This window comes from Pyxicephalus adspersus, chromosome 2 (assembly GCF_032062135.1).
Source record: "Pyxicephalus adspersus chromosome 2, UCB_Pads_2.0, whole genome shotgun sequence".
Taxonomy (NCBI): Eukaryota; Metazoa; Chordata; class Amphibia; order Anura; family Pyxicephalidae; genus Pyxicephalus; species Pyxicephalus adspersus.
In genome coordinates this window covers 31,023,706-31,037,804 of record NC_092859.1, presented here as the reverse complement: position 1 = coordinate 31,037,804, position 14,099 = coordinate 31,023,706, and the positions used below count along the sequence as shown (strand labels likewise).

General features: G+C 36.8%; 1 long non-coding RNA gene across 5 annotated transcripts in view; it reads right to left on the bottom strand.

Annotated features, from left to right (window-relative positions):
* Positions 1–2,091: 2,091 nt before the first annotated feature.
* Positions 2,092–14,099, bottom strand: part of LOC140323311 (uncharacterized) — a 13,629-nt gene continuing 1,621 nt past the window's right edge. Inside the window, exons 2-4 of one of the 5 annotated variants that reach the window (XR_011919347.1) lie at positions 9,329–14,058; positions 8,173–8,300; positions 2,092–4,542 (exon numbers count right to left, since the gene is read on the bottom strand). This is a non-coding gene — a long non-coding RNA (uncharacterized lncRNA). Of the gene's footprint in view, positions 4,543–8,172; positions 8,301–9,328; positions 14,094–14,099 lie in introns of those variants that run through there. The other 4 variants (XR_011919346.1, XR_011919348.1, XR_011919344.1 and 1 more) reach the window with 4 other exon arrangements.

Sequence of the window (14,099 nt, the reverse complement as noted above, 5' to 3'; positions counted from 1 at the left end):
CTATCCCAAGGCAACAATACACCGGCGTGAGAAAGCAGTAACCGCACCGCAACCTTGTTGCCAGTCATAGCATACATGTAGTTTAGATCATGATACAGTAAATAATTGTGTCATTTTCTCTCTGAGTCTACAAATGGGCCACAATATGGTTTTCTGGTGAGACAGAACAGAAATAGTTAATTTCTTTCCCTTCCCTGCTAAGTCACTCCCCCCATAAGGGTAGCCCAGAAGATGGCGCTATTGTCTTTAAAGTCCATGCAGTGGGCTGACACACCCTTCTTCCATGACCATATATGAAAAAAGACATCCTCAGAAGCTGTCTCTATTATTATTATTTTTATTAATATTATTATTAATAATAAACAGTATTTATATTTCGCCAACATATTAAACAGCGCTGCACATTAAATAGAGGTTGCAAATGACAGACAAATACAGACAGTGACACAGGAGAGGACCCTGCCCCGAAGAGCTTACAATCTAGGAGGTGGCGGTTAATATCACTGATTATTTATACCATGCAATTATTTTTTGAAATGCTGTACAGATTACAACATAAAAAGTCACCAATAATACCTACATAAGTCATGCACAGTACAAAAAGAACATCCAGCAATACAGATACTAAAATACAAACTACAAAATATATATAATTTATTAGAATGAGTGCTACAAAGATGAGACTAGAAAGGAACCCTGCCCTTGTATATATATATATTATACATATATATATATTATACCTGTCTATAGTTTGTTATTTGTTTACCAAATAAGTAAATTTATAATATTTATTAACATATATATTAATACACAGTGAATTTGTTACACTTACTTTGCAGAGCATGCTGGGTTTAGTGCTGCCTGTATGCTTTTTGGCTGACTGTTTGGCTAATTGAGACACCTGCAGGGAAATCCATTGTAGTCAGATTCTATGGGGTGGATCTATTTTCAGATATAGAAAGCCAATATACAAACACAAAGTCATGTAAGATTTTAAGTAAAGTTTTTGTACTGAACAAAGGCAAGCTTATAAGAAGAGCTGGTCTGCTTCTCCTATCACTGTCCAGTCATAGGATATAATGTGTCCAGAACAGCCTGGGCTCAAAATAAAGTAGGTTGAATAAAGCTGGCTGTCAGACTGGGGACATCTAGCTGTAGAAAAAAGTAATGCAGGCTACATTTTGGATTATATTTCACCAATAGTTAACATATTGACTGACCAAAGGTCCTTGTTGGTAAACTTTGGGCTTGTGTTAGGGAAACAATTTGATATCAACAAGTGACACTTCTTAGATCATCTTTGTAACCCAGGTGCATTTGATCTGTGGTTAACCTCCTTCTTACCTGCATTTGACCTGCTTTGAGGAATAGTTGCATTCTTATAGACTTGCATTAGAATGAAAACCTGCAAGAAACACTACATGTACCTTCAGCTGGTAACGTGTGGTTAGCTTTATTATAGCTTTGAGACATTTTAGTCTGTACCATGATCTACAGGCAACCAGGTCTGGTCCCAAGGCTGCAGATACAAGTAACAAATCATTTCCTGGTGTAGAAGTAAATCTTATATCACATTACAGATGTATCTTGTTAACATAATTATTACGGCGTGATATCTCAGAAAAATTTGGACTACTTGAAAACAGCATGGTACAAACTGAAATCCCTCTTGTTCTCCGAGCAGACTGAGCAATTATCTCATTATATATACAATTGTATACAACAAAACAGCGAAAATGTCACCCCATTAAGGATCCAAGCTTCCTTTATGTACATTGATCTAGGTGTAGTTTAGGATTGCTGCCATTTACCTTGTAAATTGGGTAATTTTTACCCTCTGCGATGTACACTTGCATCATGCGCTGTCGATGTGGCATCTGGTGGTAATTAGCATAATTGTCTGGCATAATTGATACCCAAGTCACTAACCGTCTTGAAATACATGAAAAGGAAGAAAGAAGACAAACATGGCCACAGATGTGATAGGAATACAACGATGGGAAGTAGGGCAACTCGCTCCATCTACGGCTGCCAAATCTACTCACAGGTCCCGAATTCTGATCCCACTCACAGGCTGGGTACCGATTGTAATAACTTTCAGATCATCAGGGAACCCCTGCTGTAATTACTATAGGCACAGCTGACAGTACATTAGCGTAGGGGTCAGTAGGAAAAATCCCTCTTCCATTGCTGGCCTGTTGTAAGACGTCCCCTTTACAGATAGCCAAAAAGATCATTGATGTACGGTAAGTTAAACTGACCTGAGATTCACAAATTTCTCATTGCTCAAGGAACTTTTAGCAATCTCTGGAGAAACCCTAGCCTTCCAAAAAACCCTGGTTAGGAAACACTGCTCTGTACAGTAGTATCTGACTACATTTTTTTTTCAAAGATTATCCCTTGGATCTAAGGCTTTGTGCACATGTAAGATTGCTGTCACTGGAAACGATCATTCCTAATGATTGTTCATCAATCCACCATGAAAGATTCATGAACGACCTCAAAGGACCGCTGTCCATGTTAGGTTTTTGCCTGAGATAAAGTCATGCTCATTTCAGGTGGCAATGAATTGATATATGTATGCAGAAGTTAAGAAGTATTGTGTGGATATAGAGACGCTAGCTTTTTGTGTGCATTGTGTGTACTGCAAATAGGCTTAAACTATACTGTACCACATTCACTTTGGCCATGCCTAATACCCAGTGCAATGTGGCCACACTTTTTGCTGCAGTGTACTTTATGAATATGTTTGTCCCTTTTTCACAAATTCTGATGTTTGGAGGTATGGAAGTAAAATCTTCCAATTAGGTCATTTTGGGGCGAGCCCTTTTATGTTCCTTAATAACTATGGGGCAGGAAGTGAAAACAATTCTATCAGTAAGAAACTGATGACAAAAATAATCCTCCTGGGGGCTTTACTTTATCCTTACAAATAATATTATTAATACTGTTATTGTATTCTGTGGTATATCATAATGAATGTATACAGATTTATAAGGTTGCTAAAAAGTCTGTTTAAGGTAGGTATTTCCTTTTAGGTGGCCATCTTCTTTCAGTCTGAAAAGTAGGTTTGTTTGCTTGCCAGATTCCAAAGCCTCAAGTCATGGCTGCTTTGTACTTAGACTGTGCCCTCGTCCTCACATAGCTTGACAGCTTCAGGTCCTGTGCTACATCAGACATTTGGCCAAGCTGGCTTTTTCTGCTCAGTTTTGCTCATGGCTCCCTGGACATGTTCCCAGCACAGGCTGTATCTTTGGTGATCCTGTTGCTCCAATGCTTCAACATTCTCTTCGTACTTCCCAAATCAGGCTTGTGTTCTGGTCTTTGGCACAGCTACGGCCCAAGTAAAAACTCTTAGCTGAAAGGTTCCCGTCATTCTCCGGAGAGATTTATTACAGAGCCAACAGTCACATATTTGCTGCTGGTTACCAGTGAATAGATTCCAAAGATTTCATTCTAAATGCATACTGTCCAATGTTCTATTGAGGGACACATTATAGTGTATAATGTACATAGGCAAGGGACCAGCTACTACCCACAGTAACTGGGACCTAATAAATAAAGTGGTTGGTATAACCTAATATTGCCTTTGGAAATCTGCTCGTTCTCACTCAATCATGTTTTCTTTATTTTATTTTTACCAAAATAACAGAATAAATAATTTCTGATAAAGATTTAGTGAAGAAAACACTTTTATTCATACAATTTTATTAGAGACCTACTAATATATATATTATATTACAGAGGAGTTTAGTTCTTTAAAAGGGACAGTCCCTCCAAATAGGAGGCAGTAGGGAACTATGTGTGTCTTACAAAACTATCCCTCGCTGCATGAAGCCAGCAATAACTTTTACAGTCCGCTTATTTCTTTTATTGTGGCCAGCACTGATTATACTATCAGACTGAAATGGAACTTTAACTAACTTGAAAGTGGTCACAGACATTAAGGAATGGTAAAACATACATGAATTTACCATCATGAACTGCTGAGCTGTCAGTGACTGTATCTGCTAATTTAATGCATTTGTGCTCACATTTAATTTAAAGGAAGTTTAGGAGGCTGCCTCCATCTGTGGGTCCTAGCTCTGCCTATACCATATGACATTGCAGCTACATGAAACTCAATATCCTAGGGTTTAGATCCCTTTTAAAAGTATAGTAGGTAAGTATATATAGCAACCTTTCCACAGAAAAAAATACCAATGCCAGCTCTTTTTCTACAGCCTAGACAGGTATCCTTTAAATATACTATACTGGAGAAAGTAATGGAGTTGGTTTCCCTTTATACAACATATGACTCAAGGAATGGCTGGAAAACAAATAGTTAAACAAGAATGAAGAATTCAATCATGCCTCTCTTCTAGATCTTGAGCCATTAAACCGTCAAGGCACTTATGAAAAGTGACACAGCGCTGCACGCCTGCCAAACCTGCATTCCCTCATTCTTCACATGGTCGCTGGATAAAAACCGACAGGTCTGAGAGGCTCATCTATAGATACATCTGGGGAAGAGTTGCACCTTCTTGACTTTCACAATCTTACCTAAAAAAAATAATTATCATTTTGTTGAGCTTTCTTATTTCACATGTAGTAACCTTTAACACAAAATCAGATCTAGGTGCCTAGATGCCTAGGAAGAGGATCCCATGACTGAATGATCTTTAAATGCAATTAAATATAAATTGTATCCTTTCCTAAAGCACCGCTTTAGGCTGACAATAGACATATTAACGTGGCCAGCACTCTGGCTATGCAGCGCTAGGGTCCCAGGTTTGAATTTTGTATGTTCACCTCGTGTTTGTATGGGTTTTCTCTGGGATCTCTTTTTTTCTTCCACCACCAGGTTAATTGGTGTTCCTCCTAAAATTAGCTTTAGACTGTGTTAGGGATAAAAAAAATTCTGATCCATGAGGAAAAGTTAGTGACATAACCATGCACAGCACTGGGTAATATGTTGGTACTATAGAAATGAAAAATAAAAAAATAATTGCTATGAACAAAAAAGAGGCCTCTGTAACTGTAAGTATTGTTGAGAAAATACTCAGTAAAGCTCACAATAGACAATTTGCTATCACTGCACCTTTCCCCTGACATCCCTTGCCTGCCGGGACTTGGCGACCTGTTACAAGGGATGGGCAAAATAATGTAATTCAAATTGGCAAATCTAATTGCAAGTTCAATGAACTCAACTTTAGGATGAATCCCTTTGAAGTCTAAAGGATCAAATCCTGTTAAATCCTGCATATGTTTTGACCTAGTATAGCAAATTATTAATGTCATAGCAAATTAATTGATTAAGAAATGGCACAGGAAGAAAGGCACTGCCAAGGGGGACTTGTACCAATGGGGTGAGGGCCAAGTAACAATGTACCCAGTTCAGCACTGAGAAAGTTTTTTCATGCAGATTAGAAGGTAACATTGAAATACCCAAATAATTTTAATAACATGCTTTGGGTGCTCTAAGTGTTTTTTTGTTTATTTATGTATTTATTTTTTATTAAAGTCAACTGTTGTGGTTACAGTACAATTTATCAACAATCAATTAAATGTACAAAAGGACATACAACAAAGTGTATACAGATGTCAAACATTTATGTTTAGCTAATTAAAAAATTGACTTGGGTATAAAAGAATCCCCGTTTCCAGCTGCTTCCAGAAAGAACTGATCCTGTGCATATTGCACAAAACTTCCCAAGGCATATCCCCCTGGGTATATAAGGTATAGGATAGGAGGATCACCCTCTATTACTGTACACAAGTACCCTTGTTTTGTTTTTGAATGTCATGTAACCCCTTTTCCAATGCAATCTATATTGCCTGCAATATGGGTCCCTTAAAACTCGGTCAGTTAAATCTCATTATAAATTTATCAGACCCTTGAACCGTAAATCAATTTAAATCTCATCCCTTTCCTCCTGCTTCCATATGTAAACACACAGCAGGTGTTGTAAGCATTAAAACTGAATGAAACTTGTTTTTGGGTCTCTGTTGTGATGAGAATGAATTATTCCTGGGCCTGCAGCTACATTGCTAAGTGTGGACTTGTTTCAACATCTCTTTGTGTTAAATATGTAAATACATTAATATCTATAAAACATCAACTTGTAATATATTGCTTCTGAAAGATAAAGCACTTTGCATTTACATTGCAAGTATTTTGGCAATTCCAATGTCACGGGTGCACCGGTGTTGCATAATTATTTATACGTGACATATCATATAAATTACCAAAAATACAGAACATCAGTTTCAATCCTAAAGGTCTTTACCAAATCTTTACCATTTTGTGGAAGCATTAAATGGTTTTTGAAGGATTTGGCAAAAGCTCCTTTGAAATTCACTGAAGCCAAAATAAACATCAAACCCCAGTTAAGTCTGTGGGAGACAAATGTTAATATTTAAATCTGACTATGTTTAGCCCAAACAGATAAACTACTATAAAAAAAAATGCAAGAGATACTAAGCAATGCCATTGGGTGTGCAAAAAAATGCCAATGCAAAAAAAGTATATACATATTATTTATGTAAAGTGTATATAAAATAATTTAATCACATCATATATCCAGAAACTCAATGACAACTGACCATCACACCAAAGGCATGGGGATGTATATTGAGCTTGGCCCTCTATGCAACTGTAACTTTCTTTACTATTCTTTAGCAAGGCTTTCTATAGGATTTCTGAATGTGTATGTAAGAAATTTGTGGCCTTTCTGCAAAAGAACCTGGAACTTGCAATCAGTGTTCCAATTTATCCTCATGGTGCTTAGTAGTTTTGAAGTCAGGTCTCTGTTCAGACATGCTGGAACGAAAAAGCGTATTCCTCAAACTGTTGCTGCAAGGTTTGACGCACACAATTGGCCAAAATGTTTTTATAAGTTTGCAGCCCGAACAGTATTATTACTTGAAGCACCTGAACTGACTTTGCAGAGTATTCCACATACTTTTCCTCCTATAGATAGGTTGTTCACAAACTTTTGGCCACATATGTCAATATTCCAACCAAATGAAAAAATCTTTTAAGGTTGTCAGAAGTTCCTCTCTAAATAAATAAAAGCTTTTTTCTGCTTTCTGAAATAAAAACATCTTTTTTTCCTTGGTCCTCCATGTGCATAGTGAATAGGAATAAGCTTCAGTGGTGTTTTGTGAAATAAATACAATCCTGACAAGAAAAAATAGTCATTTTGTCTAAAAACAGATACTGTAAGTGCTGATTTGGAGGCTAAATGCTTGTCGGGACATTTTCATTTAATTTAAGATTAAGACGCCATCTCATCCTTAATATGCACAGCGTTATAAATTATGCATTGCAACAAAAATATCTTGTGGACTGGTCAGACACTTCACAGTTTTTTTTTCTTTGCCTAAAAAGGCACTATGTGTTTTTTAGATAAAGTCCTGGAATTATTAAGGGCTTTCAAGAAGTGTACCTTGTGCTGGGAATATTAGATTTATTAGGGTTACTGATATATGGTATTGTTTTTAGTATGTGCTAGGAGACAGCTTAATCCATCACAGAACACCCCTGGGAATCTCATATCAAGTAAAAAGAGTAAAGCTATCTGCAAGTTTCCCGGCTGTTTTGTAGAGGTCGGTCTGTATAGAAAAACTAAACATTAAACTTTGTTTCGAAATAAGACTGTAAACTAAAGTTCTACATTTATGTTATGGTTGACATATATTTAGTATAACATTTAGTATAACATATAAACAGTTAATACAGGGTACATATATAATACTTATTCTGAATGGGATGCTGGGTAATTGAATAAGCCCCAAACTTTGACTGATTATGGAACCCCCTGTCTAACTAAACGTATATGTGGATGTAAAATGAAACCATGTGAAAATCCAATAATTATATATATAATGCAGTTTGTCATTAGCATTACCACAGCATTTTTTGTTTTTACTATTTTTTAATATGTATCATTTTTTTTATTACATGTGGGTCCTGCAGTAGATGTGCACTTTCTTCACTTTCTTTCACAGTAAGAATGTTTTCTTACCTTCATCTACATCTTTTATGTTAATGAAACCATGCAGCAGCAATGTCATCGTGTGGACAGGGTAACCTTAGATGGGTATTAATTTTTAATTTACTGGAAATAAGTGACAATCAAATTAAAGCCCAACTCCAGCTAAGCAAGTTATATCCATTTTTAAAATCACCTAATGCCACAATCCTGTGACGCTCCTGTCCGAACTCTTCACTTTTCCTCTGTTTAGAAGACTGATCTTCTGTCCACATCATTATCTTTGTAAGATAGGAGCTGATTGCTGTCCAGAGATGAAGTCTGCTAAGGATTAAAAAGAAAGTTTGCAGGCAATGACATAAAAGCAAGAGGACCATCAGGAATTAATTGGCATGGGCACACTGCAGTGCTGGATTAGCGGCCTCCCACATCCTGAGTGGGCATTGTCATGGAACCTGGACAATAGATTTAGGTGAGTTATTTTGCTTCATAAGGTAAGAAAAAAAAAACTGCAGAATATATTTGAGGGATGTAGGAGGGGGCTAATTATTTGCTCAAAGATTGGTTTTGGAATGAGCCCATTCTTTGCCAACACAAAGGAAGGCAACAGGTTCCCTTTACAGGTTCCCAGCCATCTATACTTACGTTCCCTTGGCTTCTTTGACCTCAGCTTCTGGAAGTAAAGGAAACCCCTGATTTAGATTTATGCCACTAGGGTTGCAGCTCTACTGGCCCATTAGCTTCCCATGGGACAATGCTGATTAATGTCATGTGGTCTTGCATACCCCTAAGTATTGGGAATTTGGCTCCCAGTGATGAAAAGTGCTCAGAGGGCTCAAGAGAAAAGGTGAGTATTTCGTGAGTGGGTAATTTCTGTAAAGCAAAGCTGTTGCTTATCCTTAATAAACAAGACAAGGTGTGCATTAAGGTAGGTAGTCTCCAGAGTGTTGTAGAGTGCTGTATAGTTCCAAATCTTAGCTAGGACACTGGAAAGAAGGCTAGAATTGGCATCAGAGGGGAACAACAACTACAGAGAAAGATACTAATCTGTACTAGTTTTGCTCACAGTGCTTGGCCATCCCCATGGATAGGCACCCGGAAACATAAAACCATTGTCCAGGCTGCCCAATCTGATTGCCCCAAATCTATTGGCTTATTATACAGAAGAAGTACCGTAATTATCTAGGCCTTCAGAAAGATGGAACCAAATACTGGTTGCCAGTGGAAAAAACCTATGAATAAAACAATATCTAAAAAATATTGTATTTTTGTTTTACTTTTCTTGAAAACAAAAGTATTTTTTTATTTCTATAAAATTCTGTCATGTACATTTTTATTTAATTATGACTTACCATATTATGTTCAGTTGCCATCTGTCATGAGCGCGTATGTGAAAAGCAGATCTTTGAGCAAAAGAGATGCAAATGGGTGGACTGGTGACCAAGCTGTGATTTCTAACTGCTGAGAAGAAAAGTGAGGCCAATGGCTGTGGTATTAGATTTACCTCTGGAGCTTGCATCTTGGAAAAATAAGTCCGCGATGGCAGCTCCCTTGAGGCAGAAAATGCATGTTTTCAAGTAAGTTGTTTGTTCATTTGGTAACATAATACTTGCAATGGGCCATCTCGCCAGAAAACTCAATCAATGAAGCTGGAATTTTTTGAAGTCAAATAAATGATGTTACTGTGTGTTTTTGTATAATGCACATGCAGAATTTGATCTGTGAAATTAGGACAATTAGCAGCAATGAGATAGCATAGGACCTAACTAAACATTTTCGTTTTAAGTTAGGTCCACTTAGATTCTCACACTTCAATTCTCTTGGTTAAATACTGGATCTCAAAGATCAAAATCTGAATGCATACTTGTGACCAGTCTTGTGTCTTTGGGGCATAAGAGTATGGAAAAAAATATGAAGATAAATTGACATGTCCGATAAATGATACTAGATCCAAAGACAAACTGCAGTATCCCTTTGCAACCAAATACATCACTCTTCACCAAAGCCAAACAAATTCTGCAGCACATTGAATTGTATTGATATGACTATGGACTTTGTAAAGTACTGCGTAATATGTCAGCGCTATATAAACACTGTGTAATAATAATAATAATAATAATTAAAGCCATTGTGTTGTCATTGAGGTCACTGCCAAAAAAAAGAGAACTTAAAAATACTCAGTGTCTACAGATTCCTTGTTTAGATGAAGCTTGTAACAGATAATATATCCCTGGCATATGTTTATTGTTCAGGGACAGCTAGTGACATGACTATCGACTAGGACTATGGAGTAGTAATAATACCACAAATGGCATAACATAAACATTTTTTTACAATCCTTAATATATTTGCTAAGAATATTGTGATCTTTGTAAATGTACAAGTGTTAGTGAGTGTACATTTATAATCATATACATACATATAAGTTTATATCTCAAAGTTTCATCATAATTTGGGCTAACCTCTCATTACTGTACACATACTTATTATTAATTTAATCTTGAATCATGTCATATTTCTGCAATATACTTATGTTGACATGTAACTTGCTTGTAGGCTGGTGACTCATCTTTATATAATCAATGGGCACTTTCATGTATAGCAGTTATAAGGTCTTTTTTTTAAATAATAAAAAAAAATAATCTCAGACTAGTTTTCCAAGCTGTGCTGTCATAGATCTGGGTATAGGTGAGGTCCATGAAATTTTGTTGATAAAGCAAATATATTTCACTAGTTAAATTTGAACATGGCTGGATAATTAAAGTGAATATTCACACAATTTATTGCATAAACATTTTCAACTCTCTTAGTAATTTAGCCTCAAGAGAGTGCTAGTTTATGAGTCTCCATGAACAGCTTTGTGGCTCTTTGGCCAAATTTTGGTTAAGTTGTTAGAGTCTGTATGCCCTCCCTGTGTTTGTGTTGTTTTCATTCAAGATCCCAAAGTATATTGATATCCTATTTGTATTTCCATAAAAAGCTGGAATTCATCCATGATTCATCCTGGACTATGGATTTGGATGTAAATCACCATGTAATATATCAGTACTATATAATTACATGATATTATTAAATAATAATTCTTTGTTCTCTGTTGGATAAATGGTGCCATTGTTTTTTACACTTGACATACCTGTAAAATTAAAAGTTTTTCTGTTTTCATAGGGGAACAATTTTGGGACATTTTGCTTTCATTAGGGCACAAAGGTGCAGCAATTTTATTATAAAGGATATGGAGGTGTCATAATATAAATATTGCAGTGCATAAAGCATTTTCTGCATTCCACATAGTCTTTTATATGAGCTGTAAGGCTAGATAATAAGATTTTTAGTAATCATCATACGTTCTATGTTTTGTACCTACAGCCACATGCTGTATTGGACGAGGCTGTGAAATCAGTGAACCGGCACTGCTATGTTGTAATGAGAGATGAGCAGAGAAATTTCACTGAAGTGCAAATAATTGCAAAGTTATTGATTAAAGAAGTCATTCTGGAGGTTGCTCATTGAGGCAAACCTTTACCTTTTATTTAGGACTCTATTTACCTGGTGGGAATCAATTACTGCTTTTGAAACACATGGACCTGGACGATTACCATGAGGGAATGTTTTAGGGAATTCCAGATTCCCTGTTTTATGAAAAGAACCCTTAGAGTCTGTTTTGTGCATGTTTTTAGGTTGTGTAATTTGTTTTATATACTGTTCTTTGTATTTGTGTGTGTAGGGGAGGGGGTGTTGTGTCACTTTACTTTTTTTAAGTTCATGTTTTAATTAGGAGAAATTTAGACTAATAAAAATACTTTTTGGAGGTCGGACATAATTCAAAGTAGCTTCCAAAACTCTCAGGATTCAATTATTGCCTAAAAAACCCTAACGTGACTGCAAATCTCATCTCCTCTATTGTCTCCAATGCTTTTAGACAAAATGGCAGAATTTAATTGGAATCACCGCAATTTTGAATGTCTACACTGTTGTCTTTTGGAAGGAGCCATGATTGCTGGTCAGGTGGTAAACCCTAGTGGTTTATACAGAACAGATAAGAATGTTTCTGCTGCCAATCAATTTTTTTCCAATTCTGTACTTGGAAAAAATGCGTGAAATATAAAAACTAAGGTGGCACTGGTAAGCTGCAATGTATTTATTATGAAAATAGCTGGGAAAGGCATGAGTTGTGGTTGCCTCTCTTGACCATCTCAATAGTTCTGTGATATTTAGTTATTTTAAAGTAAATCATTTAAACTAATATGCACCACAAATTCAGAACCTTCCTTCCAGTTTATGTCTTATATGCAAAATGTGGGTGGCCCAACTAAACAATCTCCTTTCAATGCAATCAGGCAGGCTGCAAATAGAAAGATTAGCTCACCTGGATGAACAATAGGACATTCAAGGGAGGTGCATGGCAGTGCTGTTTTATCAATGTGGTGTATCCATAACACTACCACACTAATGGAATTCACATATAATGCAATTTGTGAGATACATGTTCCACTCTTACGTGTCTTGGCCAATCCATGCCCTAATCCGAAAAGTCATTGTGCTGCATAGCTGTTAAAAGAGCTAGGGAAGATTGTTCAAACAGGGTGTGACGTGTGGGTGACTTAGGAGAAATATGGGGAATTTAAAGTCATTGACCCAGATAAATTATGCAGAACAGAAACGTCTGAAGTCCTTACATGTATTGTCCTGGGACTGACTCAAATCTCGACTTACAAGCCCACCTGATTTTCTCACCTGATCATGCTTATGTTGCTGATTAGAACTGTGTTTTTGTTCCATATTAAACCTTTCTTTCATGCACAGTTATGGTGCTTGTCAAATTTATAACATATTAAAGGCAGAACTCTAATAGACACATTGTCATCCTACTGACAACCAGTAATACCTGTACAATACACAGTACAATGTCACCCTTAAGACTGTTGGTAATACCTATACAATACACAGTACAATGTCAACCTACTGACAATCAGTGACACCTGTACATTACACAGTACAATGTCACCCTTTGAGACAGTTGGTAATACCTGTACAATTTACAGTAGAATGTCACCCTACTGACAACCAATAACACCTGTACATTACACAGTACAATATCATCCTACTGACAACCAGTAATACCTATACATTACACAGTACAATGTCACCCTACTGACAACCAGTAAACCCGTACATTACACAATACAATGTCACTGTACTGACAACCAGTAATACCTATACATTACACAGTACAATGTCACCCTACTGACAACCAGTAAACCCATACATTACACAATACAATGTCACTGTACTGACAACCAGTAACACCTGTACATTACACAGTACAATGTCACCCTACTGACAACTAGTAATACCTAGATATTACACAGTACAATGTCACCTTGGAGATAGCTGGTAATACCTGTACAATACGCAGAACAATGTCTCTCTACAGACAATCAGCAATACCTGTATATTCCATAATACAATGTCACCCTGGAAACAGCTGGTAACACCTGTACATTACACAGAAAAATTTAACTCTATGTAACCCTACAGACAGTTGGTAATACCTGTACATTACACAGCACAGCTTGTACAACCTGTACATTACCCAGAACACTCTACAGACAGCTGAAATATCCTGTACATTACCCAGCAGTGTCAACCTACAGACAGCTGGTATGACTTGTACAATACACTGCACATTGTCACAATAAAGAAAAGATGCACATTACACAGTACAGTGTCACCCTTTGAAACAGCCAGCAATACCTGTACATTTCACAGTACAATGTAACTCCACGACAACTAGTAATACCTGTACATTACAAAGCACAATGTCACCCTGGAGACAGCCGGTAATACCTGTACATTACATAGTACAATGTCACCCTCCTGACAACTAGTAATACCTGTACATTACACAGCACAATGTAACCCTGAAGACAGCCGGTAATACCTATACATTACATAGTACAATGTCACCCTCCTGACAACTAGTAATACCTGTACATTACACAGTACAATGTCACCCTACAGACAACCAGTAATACCTGTACATTACACAGCACAATGTCAACCCACAGATAATTTGTAATACCTGTACATTACACAGCACAATGTCAACCCACAGATAATTTG